Source organism: Dermacentor albipictus, chromosome 3 (assembly GCF_038994185.2).
Source record: "Dermacentor albipictus isolate Rhodes 1998 colony chromosome 3, USDA_Dalb.pri_finalv2, whole genome shotgun sequence".
NCBI lineage: Eukaryota > Metazoa > Arthropoda > Arachnida > Ixodida > Ixodidae > Dermacentor > Dermacentor albipictus.
The window spans coordinates 129075599-129088316 of NC_091823.1; positions in this window are offsets into that span (position 1 = coordinate 129075599).

A 12718-nucleotide genomic window follows, 5' to 3' on the forward strand; every position below is an offset into this window, starting at 1 on the left:
TCGAGTTCGGGGAAGTCCTTTTTCGAAGTAACCCACTCCGATTTCCGTCGAGGCTGCTCGATTCTAGACGTTCGGGGGGCGATGTTCTTTAGCTTCTTTCGGCATGAACTGTCGCCCGTCGCGTGTTCGTCGCCACAGATGGCACACTTTGGTGAGCACTCGTGCCCCTGATTAGGTTCAGTTGCCCCACATTTGGAACACATGCTGATATCGGGTGTTGGGCACACATCGGTACGATGACCCGTTGAACGGCATATTTTGCAAACCTGTATTGTGGGTTTGTATGGGTAGCAGATCGCTTCCGCTCCCATAAAGTACACACACCTCGGAAGCACTTTTCCGGTGAAAGTCACTATCGCCGATTTGGACGAGCCCAGCATGCGGGCTCTTTCAATCTGCACACCTTGAGTGCGGATCCGCAGGTTCTGCATTAGTTCCGCTTGAGGTGTTCTGGGTGGTAACCCGTGAACAATGCCTCGCAGAACATCTTCTGGGTCTGCAACATATGCATTGAAGGAGTGAAGTTGGCCCCTGATTTTTAGTTGTCTGATTTCACGCAGCCGTCCCGCCACTTGTTCGTGTGGTGTTGATAATATGACAATATTGGATCCGGGATGGATCCGCAGCAAAAAACTGCTGCCTCCAAAAGTATTCTGGCAGGCCTCTATCACTGCCATAGCGAGCTCCGATCCAAGCAGATCTTTAACCATGAGGCCCTTGTGTGGCCTCAAAATGACCTTGATGTCATCCTTCGGGAGAGGCGGAGGTCCACGGCGTTTCCTACGTCGGAAGTCGCCGTTAGCCTGGCTCTCTCTAGGTTTTGTCGAGTCACCCTCGAATTTCTTGATATTCATTTCGGTTCCCTCTTCGGGTTCCTTTTCGCTTTTCTTACAGCTTTTCTTCTTGCGACGTGATAGAACGGTGTGCCACCCGTCCTCCGTCCATGTTTGAGACGCTGAAATATCCTCGGCGTTCTCGAGAGACGCGTCGCTATTTCCCCGCGCCTCATTATTTGAGGTTACATGTTGCAGGATGTCCCCCGCTTCATTTGGTTGAAGGTCTGACGCCCGAGAGGGGCCCGGAATCGGCTCATCTACGTCCATATGGTCTTGAGAATTGTTAAGCCCTGTCCGGCATGCTCGGATACCAAAGGAAAAGGATCGACCGCGGCCGCCCGCAGCAGTAAACCAGTCCTAGGCTTGGGCTTTTCCGTCAAAACATGAGTCTTTTCCCACTCAAAAGTCTGAAAAGTGGGGGGAACGGCTCACCTTCGACTTTCTTGGCGTTAGGAAAAGTCGGTAGAGGCCGTAAAATGTTGATTGGAGTCCTGCGAGCACACACAAGCACCGCACCCGGCACAGGTGAGAGTCCTCCCGCGCCGCGTCGCTGGCCAAGGTCGACCAGCGCTAGCACTTCCACATGTGCGTCGAATCTTCTGGTGACGATAGTTCTTCGTGAAGTCGTCGTAGGTCCAAGAATTCGGTATCCTCGGAAACCTTGTGACTTTACGAACACGATGATATAATATATTGGTAGTGTTCAGCAAGATTTCCGCACGATAACATTTTAAAACGGAGCGTGATGCGATCTGGTACTCACTGCTCTCAGACGCTCGGAGCGCCCTCCTTCCAGGAGAACAGCTTCTATATGGTGTTTATTAAGGACTGCAACGCCGCCTCCTCTAGAATGCCGATCCTTGCGGAATACTTGATAACAGTGTGGGAGCACATCCTCGTCACCTATTTCGGACCACAGCCACGTCTCCGTTATAACTGTCATGTGTGGGCTGTGCTCTAATAAAGTAATCTCAAGATTTTCTGTTTTGTTTAGTACGCTGCGAGCGTTTAGGTTAATAATACACAAGTGTTTGTCGCATTTTTGGAAAGAGCGCCAGGTTCCTGGCTGCAAGGAGGCTTTGTTCATTATTCTTACTCGCATGTTCTTTGCCTCATCCCTGAAAAAAAATTATTTATCAATCTTAAGCTTGTTATGAATCAGGCATATTTTTTACCCTCAAGTTTCTCAGCTTGCGCGCTGTCCCACAGAAGTTTTTTTTTTTGTAGCTTACGAGTAGTCGTTCCTAATGCTTATGCTCGTTCCTTTAAGTTTTGTACAGTTTTCAAATATCACTTTCTTTTCATCGAAATCATGGAGATATGTAATAACTGGATGGTCAGTGCGTTTTTCGCCAAGTCTGTGAATGCGGCCAATGGAATTGCACTCTACTTTCAACTTATCTTTCATTACCCAGTGATAACCTTTTCCTTAAGCAGCGCTTCAGTTTCATCGGGTTATGCCATGAATAACTATATTTGACGGCCTGTTTCGGTCTTCCAGATCTGTTAATTTTTTTGTCTGGAAACCAACGACATGCTCCAATGGTTTAAGGGTGGTTTCAACCTGAACATCATGAGTATAGAAGAATCTTTTGAAAGCTTTTCTTCAGTTTTAGCGAGTAGCTGTTGAAGGTTAACAATCATTTTTTCGGCGTTATTTAGTTGGGATTTCGTTTCGGAAATTCCGTTAGAAATATCAGTTTGACCTTCAAGTAATTGTTCAAACAGCTCTTTCTGTGTTGGACCAGGGTTGCTCTCAATGTTCCCACAAAGTAACTTGCAAACATGAACGCAATCATAGGCTAGGTCGAGACATTTCCGTGGGCACGGCAGAACAATAATGTTGCGACAATCGCTGCGCTATGAATTACCGTAACAACTACTGACCTGCAGAATGCAGAGCAGATTTCTGGTTGGTGACATAGCCAGGCTGTGTCCGCCGTGCCCGCTGAAGACGAACTCGTGAGGTGCTTCCTTTATAGCGACACGGTGAGGTGACATCACGTCCCGACTGCCAGGTGGCGTCGCTCGCAGAGTCACGTTGTCAGGAAATGCCGTCGCTGTAATCTTGTTGGCGGAAAAATCAGGACGTAGTCAATAGGTGTCGATGATGCCAGCAGCTTGCGGACACGTGTAGCCACTTCTTGCCGCAGATGCGACGTGCTGCAGAATGCAGAGCAGGGGCGCGATTGGAGATATTTTGTTTGATACGCGTTCTGTTCGGTTGCTGCAATGTCACTAAGTGGCAGTATGCAAAATTTGTGAGAACGGGGTGGAGAGAGCAGCCAATAAGGAAGCGGTGACCTCCGCGGAAGTTTACTTCCGTCGTTTGTCGTCTGCTTGCAGACAGTATACTACAAAACGAACTGTTTCTGGTCTTCCAAATGAATGAAATCTTTATCTAAAAAAAATGTATTTTTTCTTCTCAAGCCCAAACATGTTTTCAAATAGTAGTACGTGTGATTACTGCTATTTATAACTATTAGTTTCTTTGCGTCGTCCCTAGGTGGTGTCGCGCACAGCGAGAAGAAAAAAGAAAAAAAGAAACGACGAGAAGAGTGGCGCACTTTTCAAGAGGCAGCGACAACATTCCAGTGGCTCGCTGGCACCGATGATGGGGTCGATTTCGCTGTACAACCAACGACTTATTTGTTTCGAGAAACAAAAACGACGCCGGAATTCACTTTCTACCATTTATTCAAACGCGTTTCGCACCACCACCTGCTCTCCTCCTTCCTCTAGAAACGCCAGCGCAACAACCTAAGTTCCCAAGGGAAGTGCCATTTTCTCGAATTAAAGTATGGATTGGATCCAAACGTGCCATGCCGCAGCCGCCGGTTGGATCCAATCCAATCCACCAGACGCGCCATGCGAAGCCGTATGATCGCTCCAAACTTCCCAGCTCCCGTCGGGTTCGGCGCTTAGCAGACGAAATGCTCGGTGGGAGGATGATTCACAGGAGCGAGTCGTCATTTTGACGTCACCAAAAACGGGGCCGCGTCCCGCGGCTGGCGACGTCGGCGCGGAGTAGGCCGATCGCGCGCGCCGGTAACCGAACGAACGCGCCGAACAACCATCTCCGATCGCACCCCAGATTTCTGGTTAGTGACATAGCCCGTCTGCGTCCTCCGTGCCCATTCTTAGAGAGTGATGTCCTGAAGAAACCAGTGGATAACAAAAGAGGTGATGTCACTCTTGTAAGCCACACATTGAGTGGCCAGGTACTTAGCAGGAATCGAATAATTGCGGTGTTCCTTCCTTATGCAGGCGAGACGAAAATGTCACGCTTGCTGTAACTGCGCAATAGGCCGTGCGTGAGTACCCCTATACTGCTGAAAGACAAGCGAACCTCATAGGCGCAATATTTATTTATTTATTTATTTATTTATTTATTTATTTGTTCGTTTATTTATTTATTTATTTCAGAATACTGCAGGTCAACAGTTATGGGCCATGCAGGAGGGGATATACAAGGCATGTAAATACACTGTGACATCAAAAAATAAAAAGAAAGAACGGCAGTTTAACAGATTGCCGCTAATAGACAAGCAGAAAAATATGTATACACATGTACATATTCATACATATATATACGCTTTCGCACATATGCAGCTCTCATTCACTCAAACAAATGCTCTTCTAGAGCTTTAACAAAATTAGGGGACTGGAAGATGGCCCCTGGAAGACAGTTCCAGTCGGAAACTGGTCCTCGGGAAAAAACTGTGTTTGAATGTTTCAATTCTTGCAAAAATTGGTTCCAGTAAATGACTTCCTGTGTGGTGTGTTCGTCTAGACGATAACTGTTTAAGTTCTGTGCGATGCGAAATGTTTAGTTTATGTGCTAAAAGGTTATGCAAAAACAACAAACGGGACATTTTCCTACGTACTTGAAGTAGTTGGATGTTATTTGTTTTCATTAGTGTCGTTGGTGAATCAAGCCTTCTGTATTTGTTATAAATAAACCTAATCGCTTTCCTTTGCACCATCTCAAGCTGGTAAATGTCCTTCTTTATGAACGGGTCCCATAAGACCGACGCGTACTCTAATTTTGATCTGATGAATGTTATGTATGCAAGATGTTTAAGCTTACTTGGAGCGCCTCTAAGCTTCCGCCTCAGAAAGCACAGCTTGGAAAATGATGAGGAACAAATGTCTGCAATATGCTCAGACCAAGTTAAATCGTTTGTTATTGTAACCCCTAAGTATTTATGATGTGTGACCTCCATAATAGAATGATTTAGAAGGCTGTAAGAGAAAGGAGAAACCTGTTTTTTGCGCGAAATTCGCAAGAGGACAGTTTTATCTAGATTAAGTTGCATATTCCATTTAAGGCACCATTGATGAACAGCTAATAGTGAGTTTTGTAAGAGGTAATGATCATTACGCTCGTTTATGCTCTTGAAGAGAATGCAGTCATCTGCAAAAAGCTTGACAGAGACATTTTCGGAAATAGCAGCCGGCAAATCATCAATATAAATTAAGAATAGCAGTGGGCCTAAAACGCTTCCTTGGGGTACACCTGACGTAACTGGAAGCACTTCAGATTTACAACCATTAACCTCTACGTACTGTGTCCTGTGTTTTAAATAAGCATTAATCCAATTAACAAGGTAAGTAGGGACGCCAATACTTTCCAGTTTATAAATAAGTTTACTGTGGGGAACTGTGTCAAATGCCTTGCGGAAATCTAAAATAAGTACATCAATCTGCCCCGATTTATCAAGCACAACAGAAAAATCATGAATTGTTGTAACTAACTGTGTCACAGTGGACATTTCTTTCCGAAAGCCATGCTGTGCAGGTGATAAAATGTTATTTTCAGCAAGATAAGAGTTAAGATAACCCGATACTATGTGTTCAAGCAGCTTGCAACAAGAGGAAGTGATTAAGATTGGTCGATAATTAGAAATGGTTAGCTTGTCCCCTTTTTTTAGAATTGGCACAACGCGGGCCATCCTCCAGTCCTCCGGTACATCTCCCGAAAGTAACGAGACTTGAAAGATCCTCGTTAAGAAAACAGATACCTGTGCTGCAAAACGCTTGAAAAAGGCATTTGGAAGCCCATCGGGACCCGCGGATTTTTTATCTGCGAGTTTACGCAGCATACACACAACACCGTTCACAGAGATAGTTGGTACGTCACCAGGATCTTCTACTGGAATTCTTGCTGTGGTTGCCCGTTCCATAAGGAACACGCTTTGAAAATACGAGTTAAAACTTTGCGCTATGATCGTGGAGTCGGTTACAACGCTGTTATTAACTCGAATTTTGGTCAAGTGGTCAGTCCTGCGACCTAGAAAATTCCAAAATTTTTGGGGATCACTTCTGATAAATTCGGGGAGCGTCGTGTCAAAATAACGTGACTTTGCTAGTTTTAACTTATAGGCAAGTTCCTCTTTTAGAACCTGGAACTGTTGCGGATAAGGTATTTTTTTCTTCCTACAGCGCCTTACTTTACGTTTCATTTGAATAATTTCACGACTTATCCAAGGATTGCGGCGATTAATACAAACCTTTCTAAAGGGAACAAAATGTTCAATAGTATACTGTACTGTATTCTTAAAGCGTTGCCATAAACTATGAAGGTCATTGCTGCAAGGGTTATCTAACTGTGATTGTAAAGAGTCGATGATTGCGTTATCGTCAGCGCGTGCGTAGTCCTTGATCATTTTAATCGGTCGCATCCCGGCAACAACTGACGAAACACAACAGAAGAACAAGAGACGATGATCCGAGGTTCCAGCTTCAACACTAAGCACTCCATCAAAAAAGGTTTGACTAACAAAGAAAAGGTCTAAGACAGATGTCTCTCTGGTGTATGCATGAACGGTTTGCTTAAGGTTTAAAGAAAACATCAGATCAAGAATAATATCACATGAGGCAGACAGGCCATAATACGGTTTATCCCAATCAATAGCAGGGAAATTAAAATCACCGGTAATAATTAAGTTCCGGTTGTGGTAAGGCAGTAAGCGGTCAAATAAACTATACATGAAATAATCCGCTGCATCAGGTGCACGATACACAGCACAAAGAATAAAAGTGAGACCATGCGAATATGTACTATAGTTGGCTTTATTTCTTTTTTGGCTCTTATTTCTTGTGGGCCCCCCGTGAACCTGAGAAATTTATTGTTTAATTAAATGCACTGGTGCATTGTCACATCACGTTGATGCAGTTGGAGAAAGGGGCTATACCTCTCCCGTTTGCTAACATAGGTCCGCTTTGGTTTGCCTAAGCACACAAATAAAGGTATAATGCGTCACGTCATGATTCGGTGCCATGGTTTTTCATCCCCTATTACCACGTCGACTCATGCCATTTGAACTGTGAGACACTCGTCCTTTTGTCCTCGACTATGGTACAACCTTCTCACTCATAGTACACTAGGCTTTTGTTCAGAGGAACGCGTTTAAATTTAAATTAAGCTCTATGGGCGTTCACATCATGCATGCGGCGTAATTGACCGTGGATTGTTTCCTTTCAGAATATTTTTACTTTTGGCATGTATGCCATATTTGTGGCCCAAGAAAGAAGTACTTCCTAAATACTACAGCCATACCACTCACTACAGACATAAATTACCGCAGCGTGACCTGTAATATAATGCTTCACTGTCATCCTTTTTTTTTCTTCTGTTCGTCTTCTGAAATGAGAAAGGTTGAGCTATGGCAATGTACCAAACTTGATAAATTCAAAATAACAGAATTGATAAAACTTCTAATGGAAAGTCGAATTTGTTCGCAGCCTTGTGACCGGCATGAAAACTGCCAATCACGAAGTGACGGGAGTATTGTATACAGTTTGTGTAAAGGTAAAGCAGCCAAAATGGTTGAGGAGGAGCACGTAGAATGTCTTGTCGGCTGTTTTCTTTGTGGCTTAGTCGAGTACCTTCCACTACACTCCGCGCGAACGACAGGTAACAGTACAGCCGGGATGCTTTATATGAGTTAGTCATAAACGTTACAGAAAAAGAAAGAAGATAAAAAAATCAATATAGGTTGACGGCTTCAGCGAACTTGTTTGTTAAGACCGAGTCTTTCAATTCGGAAATTACATAACATGCGAGCTAAATCTATTATAAAACACCGATTTACTGATATGCTAATGGAGGCCCCGAGCTTATTCGCTGGCTTCGGCGTATTCGAACCCTGAGGAGGCTGATTAAAAATGTCGAAATACAGGCTGGCTCCATTCGCAGGTGTCTAAACTTGGGATGAAAATTGATCCACTGCCAATTGTTGGCGTCATCAATATGAGGGTAGCGGTTGAAGTGTCGCTAGCAAGTGGGGGCCAAATAACAATGTCAAAATTTTCTTTAAATGTAAGTTAGAATGCTTCCTATCCCACCTGTAGTGGCAAAATTAATGAGAATGATGAACTTGAATGGATGAATTCTGGAGTTTTACGTGCCAAAACGACGATTTGATTATGAGGCACACCGTAGGGGGGAGATTCCCGATTAATTTTGACCACCATAGGGGATCTTTAACGTGCCCCCAATGTACGAGACATGGGCCTTCTTGCATTTCGCCCGCATCGAAATGCGGTCACCGCGGCCGGGATTTTATGCATAGCAGCGCAATGTCATAGCCACTAAGCTACGGTGGCGGGTATTGCTGAACTTGCATTCAGCGTCATGTATCGTTCGTTTATGTCATCACAACCCGTCCACGAGCCTTTAGGTCCCCGTTCCCCCTCCTCTTGTGCAGAGTAGCAGGCTAGATAGAACACGCTAGCTCAGGCGGACCTCTCTGCCCTCCTTCAAACAAAGTCTCTCTCTCTCTCTCTCTAATTACCCACAATAATGTAAGTTTAATCTTCCGAGTTAGAACAGTTACCATACTTATTTGCGAATATCCGAATATTTTTAAAACTGCCCTATACTGAGGATCTCAGATCTAATGTCCTTGTCAGTCCTGGTGGTATTTCAAAAGAAAAATGTTCTCGCAACGTCCGCCCCAATTATTTATTAGGTATTCAAGTGCTCCTGCATTTAGTTTCATTGCTCACCCTAAGGTAATTATTTCCCATTCAGCCAGATCCAGTGATTTTCATATGTGCAAGCCAAAAAATTTTGCGCTTTCGGGTTTTGTTGCGCCTTAGCAGCTTTTTCTTGCCTGCCGGAAAGGCGATCAAAACCATGGTTTAGGCAGTTTACTGTTTGTCTCAGGATTTGAATGTCAACAGTTTCATTAAACTTATCAGATACCTTTATTGAAAAGTGGGCACGTCTACGCTTTTCATGGCGGTTGTTTATACGCGTGTGCTCCTGTGCATGTGTGTATTCGAGTGAATAATAACACCACTATTGCGAATCAGCATGCAAGCGTGTCGTCGTTGTATTTTCTTATGTTTCTTTTTTCGGTTTGCTGCGATGCCAGTTAAATGCTTGTTTGACTTCTCCGTCCGCGAACACAGTTGCGTTGACGAAGACCGCGGTCGTCATTCTGTCATCGTCAGGTCGCCTCATTTTGAGCTCAGCTTTCGCCATATATGACGAAGAGAAATTTTGTTCGCAACCACCGCACCCACTGCGACGCGAACTCGAGTCACTGCACTTGATACCGGTGTCCCACGGGCATTCCAAATGTCTGCGAAACGATAGTCTAACCACTCAACGGCGGTGAAGCAGGCCCTGCCACGCAGGCAGGTTCAACAGCCGTCGAGTCAACGGTCTATCGAGTCGACAGTGTTGCGCGGAACCCTGTCGGAATCTCAAAGGCCTCCGAGCAGCGGACCCTCGTCACACCGTGTTTACCGTGGGGAGCTAGGGATTACCAGCGCGCTTGATGAGAAATAATAACAAAAGAATGTGTACTCCGTAAACATGATTTATTTTCTTGCAGCAACAAGTGTCAGTCCCACGCCGTGACGGAAACAGCTCGGATCGATAATAAGAATAAAACGTCGCTAATATTTTGTCCTCGGCGTATAAGATGAGTAATTTTATTTCTTGCTGTCACAGTGGAGAGCATGTAGCAAGGGCGCATTCGGATCGAAGCGGGCAGTCTGGGCTGGTCTGGGCGCTGCCATGTCTTTACGCAATAACGGTAACCTGCGCGGTACAGACGGTATAGCACACGCATTCGTAGTGGGCCTAACGTACGTATCGCGTATCACGCCAACGTGTAACGTATCATGCAAGGCTAACGCTCTTTAATTATATGCATCACATAGAAGTTGTTGACAAGATGGGGCTGCTGCAAACAGCGTCGACGACAAAAATGAGGCATACATGACAATGATGACGACTAGCCTTGGTCATGGCACATGCCCACACTCAGAGCGTCCTGCACGGAATCAGTATATAAAAAATGTTGTGTTGAAATTGCGTAGGTGACATCAGTTGTAGAAGTTCTGGCCTCAGAGATGGATAATCCTGAGCCGGGACTTTCAAAACGACTACTTATAACGTAAGTATTTAACGCATAAACTGCCTCATCGCTGGCGACTTAAACATTGATTTACAAAAACGCTGATTTTCAAATATGGTGTAAGGAAACTTTTTATGTCAAGGCTATCTAGCAAATAAAGCTTGATTTCATCTGATCTCTAAAGCCATGCTGCAGGTGCGTCGGATCGGTATGTGCTTTAACGTTGTCCTACTGAAAAATACAAATATACAATACCGTTCTAGACAACTTCGTGCAACTTACTACACTGACCGCAAAGCAACCTCGACATTGAAAGCACACAAAAGAAATAAACGTGATAAACCAAGATTGTCTAAATCAATTATTATGCAATATGTCGGACTACATTGATAAAAAAAGTGTTATAAGCGTTCGTGTAAGCAACTGCAAACACCAGGTTCCATAAAGCTAAACGCTTGAAGGAAATAAATTTGGTCTACTCAGCTATGGGAAGCCTGACACCACTCAATTCAATGTATGCATTGCGAATTCCTTGCAATACTATATGTGTCGGAAACATGCACACTGTAACAATGTCGCGTTACACTCACAAGCCACATTTGTTCGTTTCAGATGTTTTAACAGGTATATTTTATGGAACTGCGATAACAGCTTATGGTACTGAGTTATGAATTTGTGTATTTTACAGATTTTCGCGAATGCTTGTGGAAGTAATTACGCAATGAATCAAAATTGTTCCTACAATTGGTACGATTCATATTTTTTTCTTAAATGCAACAAATTGCATTCAAGACAGTTCACCAGTTGTCTAATGAGAGCACTTCTGTGTTTCACATCTATTTGAATATCGAAATTGGAGTTGGCCTCGGGTTGCAAAGCCATACCGAATTTAAAGCGATAGTCATGACTTAGGAGTAAGCGTCCCGAGTGCCGACTTTACCTAGTCGGCAACGCCAAATGTCTGGATTTTATTTTATTTTTCTACTGAATGATAATGAATAAGCAAGACTTCATTTATATAATGTCTGACAGCTCGGTTGCACGCTCTTCCTTTCTGTCTTCTATTTTGTTGTCATAAACAGAAAAGCGGTTTCCCTTTCTGTCGTCGTTTTACTTCTGCTGTAGGCTCTAAACATTCACAGTACCACACATATCTATGTTTGCAGACGTGCTAGCCGTGTCCACCTTTCTTGTAAACCGGGACACCACCCCTCCCGCCTGTCCCCACTTGTCAACTCGGGAGTTGGCACCCCTAAGTTTGCCGCGCGCTAAACCTTCTTCCTGATCTCGTTATGAGTCGCACTGATGAGCCTTCCGCGTATTATTATTATTATTATTATTATTATTATTATTATTATTATTATTATTATTATTATTATTATTATTATTATTATTATTATTATTATTATTATTATTATTATTATTATTATTATTATATGCTGCTCTATGTAAGAAGCTGTATAGTTGTGCATTGTTTTTGGATCTAGGAAAAGCGTTTGAAACTGTAAATCATGACATATTATTGGAAAAGTTGTTTCATTTGGGTTTCAGGGTTCTTTTTTGATCTTTATAATTATTTGCAAGGCAGGTCACAGGTAGTCGTGCGTAGTAAAGAAATTGTCAGCGCTAGAAAATATATTACAGCTGGGGTTCCACAAGTATCCGTGTTGTCACCTCTGTTATTCAATTTATTTTTGAACCTAGGCTGGCGGAGAGTTGCACCGATCCCTGAACCATGCAGTTGTCTTCCCTTGAGCTACGCAACTCGCAATCATGCATACTGCCCTCAACTGCATCGTCCAGTTGACATTTCCCTTCGGCACGCAGATCTGACTCGACACGGGTGCTCGTGTCTGCTAGCTAGTTCAGCAGTACTCGGTACCTCGCTAACGACCTCACTAACATTAGATGCGACGCACACGCGCGGTGACTGTGCCAATTCATTCACAGCTGGCCTAGCTGTCTCTACCGTGCACCACTTCGTCGCTCTCACTACGGCCTTTAACGGCCTCTGTTGCCAATGAGGCCTCGTTAGCTGCTAGCACTTTGAGTTCACCTATGAACGTGCTGTTCTCAAAGTGAACTCAAAGTGCAAGCGCCCTTTTTAGGACTAACGGCCCAGTTACTCCCGTTTTCGCCGAGACTTAGAGTGTAGTTACGCCTTGCCTGAACAGTGAACTTTGCTTCCATTACACGTTGGCTGAACTGTTGTGCAGGGTTGTACTTTCGGTACCTTGACGTGTCTAGCTGGGATGTCGTCAATATAACTGCGCCGCTGTCTACTTTAAATTTCATTTGTGTTCCGTTCACTTTCCGAAACGCGTGGACTGAGCTTGGTGTGCGGCTTTGAACTGCCAGTATGATTTAATCCTCGTTATGTACTGCCGGGCCAGCAACTACCTTGCATCTTTTACAAACTGCCGCGAAGTAATTTAGTTTCTTGCCTCTCTTACGTGTTTGTTTTTAAGTTGGGCACGCTTCTCTTTCGCGTATGGCTACCACCGC